Source organism: Plasmopara halstedii, assembly GCF_900000015.1.
Source record: "Plasmopara halstedii genome assembly, contig: Scaffold_526, whole genome shotgun sequence".
Classification (NCBI taxonomy): domain Eukaryota; phylum Oomycota; class Peronosporomycetes; order Peronosporales; family Peronosporaceae; genus Plasmopara; species Plasmopara halstedii.
The window spans coordinates 374,940-377,840 of record NW_020187446.1 but is presented as its reverse complement, the minus strand read 5'-3'; positions in this window follow the sequence as shown (position 1 = coordinate 377,840).

The window sequence follows — 2,901 nt, the reverse complement described above, 5'->3', positions numbered from 1 at the left end:
ATTGAGCAGCCTCGCTGGTTCCAAGAACGCCCGCGAGCATAGCCCTTCTTCGTCTCTTTCACGCGGTGCAACATCGGACAGCACGTTCGCGGCTTCAAGGGAAGCGCAGTCCAAGCTCTCGGTTACCGCGTACAGCGCAGCGCATTGTCAGCGACAGGGTCACACGACCAAGAACACAGACGCGATGTCTACTCCCGCCCGCGCACGCCACGGGCGATTACCTCGTCAAGAATTTGGAGGAAGTCGATTACGAGTTGGAAACTCCTTTCCCGAGATGAAAGAAAGAAGAGGGCGAGGTGCCTTAGCGTCGCTACGTGGGTCCTGCTCGAACCTTGCGGACGCCGTGACCGATTCCCAACCTCTCGACATCCGGGGAAGCGGTGTCATTACCAATGGCCTCAACGAGGCACAGACGCAGCAGCTGGATGCTGTCCGCAGGGCGGCTCCCATGCGCGCGCATCCACGGTCGGTCCTTGGACCCTCGTGTGGAATACGGCTACCGCTCAGCGGATCCCGCTACAAAAGCGAAGGATACGATCACTCGATCGTTGGGCGTGTATGTGATCGGGCCCTCGGCCACTACACAAGCTACGCTCGACGAACGAAAAGCCCTCCGAGCTGGTTTCTTGGTTTCTCAAGAAATTCCTTTGGATATTTACCGCACTCGACCTCGTGCTCGAAGAGGAGGCGCTCCTGTACCCGTGATGCGGACGAATCCTGTGACTGGCGAAACAGCTGCAGTTGACGAAACTATCTTTGCTGTAAAACTTACAGCGGAACCACAAAGAGGTGGACGCGCGTGTAGAACGCCATCTTCGGTTTGAATTTGCCAACTTAAGGCGCGTCGCCGACTTCCTTCGGATGGGCGCCCTGCGAAGTATGGGTTGATCCATCACACTCCAGCGAATTCTGTGGTCTCTCACACAGGTGAGTCTGCGACCGCAGCAGCTCAGGACTATAGCTGGAGCTCAGCTCATGGCCTTTCTGCTCCTCTGGTTATTGCCGAGAAGTGCAGGGCGTACAATAATGCGGAACGTCATGATCTATCTGATCATAAGCGTCCACGACGTCTGGGCAGACTTGCCGAAGTGGCACTTCAAACTCCCACGAGTTCTCGAGATCGCGGTATCCTCGCCACTTTACAAGATACTGGGCTTGACTCTGGCGACGACGTCGACCCACAAGACGTTCCACATGATAGTGGACACCACTATTTTCGTCGAGAAAAGTCGGTGGCGGACGATGGTGACTGGATCGATCGCCGAAGGGTGACTCGATGCTCTTCGAGCTCTTGAGGACGAGGTCCGTCGCGATCGAGACTCCGCTGAGCATCATGCTGGGGTCACATACCGCTGTGCGGAAGACCTAGAGAGCTTGAAGCACATTGTACTCCGACTACCTCACGTTGAGAACTATCGCATCCTGTCGGAGCTGCTTCTAGCCGTTGAGCAGACGAATGCGTCGCTTCATACAAAGGTGGAGCACTTGGCGCCGTCGGAGATGGCGGTCGTTGCACTCAATGCTCAAAAATGCTCAAAACCAGTTACTGGTCTAGCTTCTGGGTGGTCAAGCGCCTGTGGGCGCCGGAGCGGCGCCAACGCTCCCGCGTTCACTTGCGCTGGATCCCGGTATAGCTTGAGCAATCTCACATAAAACACCAGGCTGGTTCCCATCCGTTTATGAAGGTCAAACGTATACGCAACGCCCCGCTTGGCCACAACCTTGAATGGTCGGATAAACCGTGGACGGAGTTCTTCTTTTAGACAGTAGAAAGGGCATGTGTGTAGCATTAAATAAAACCAGATCTCCGACCTCAAAGTTTTCAAGATTTCTTCTTCTTCTTCCGTCTGCATATGCTTTCTGCATGTCTTGGCTATCAGCCATTGCATCGCGAACGTGTCGTAAGACAATCAGTTTAGCAGACAGGAGATCATCGAGGATTTTACGCATAGTGAGATCAGCTAGCCGTTCGGCTATTTCTCCCCCACCAAGCCCTGAACCATGGGATATCGGCGTCAGCGGGATGCGAGGATTAACGTGCCCGTTAACTTAGAAGGGCGTGTAGCCGGTAGACGCATGCACTGCATTGCTCAGAGAGAACTCTTTAAGTGGCAGCATGGCGCTCCAGTGCCTCGGAGTTTAGCCCAGACGTTGCGAAGGACGTACTCGACGACGCGATGTACGCGCTCAGTTTGATCATCGGCCTTGCGAATAATCCGCTGGTGAAATAGTCAACTTGGTGCTCAGCAACCTTAAGACCATCGACTTCTCAGTGAAGCGTGGGTCTCTGTCAGAGAAAATTGACTACGCGAGTCCATATTGTCGAAAGACACGGTCCACAAACATTGTCACTGTACCGACACCACCGCAAGATGAGCCATGTTTCGTGGTCTTCGTCAACCGTTTGAGAAAGCCGTGTTGCTCGCCGAGAACTTCGGCAGGCCAAAAACAAAACTCAAACTCATGACTGCCAACACCCAGAGAGTACCGGCAAACTGGCCGGCGGCGCCGCCGCATTTAGAGAGAGTTTCATCCTCTGACACGTTTCACACGTCCGCACATATATGCTCGTTCATTTGTACAGCTTGAGCCACCAGTGCTTATAACTCACCGAGCTGTAGGATCGAGATGACCATTCGTGCGCCTCTTAGAGGATACAGTATTTCAGATCTTCATCCTGAGGAACCACAAGCCGTGGCGTATACGCCGAGTCGATGCTTTAATACAGCAATCCATTATTCAATGAATATCGGTGCAACCATGCACGCAGTCCCGACGACAACTTCTTTTCCGATTCCCCAAACTCCTTGCCCACGAGAGCCTGTAGCAGCGCTACAAACATACTATGCGGCGCGGATCAAATCTGTCACTGAGGACGTCACCGAAGTGGTATGAATATGA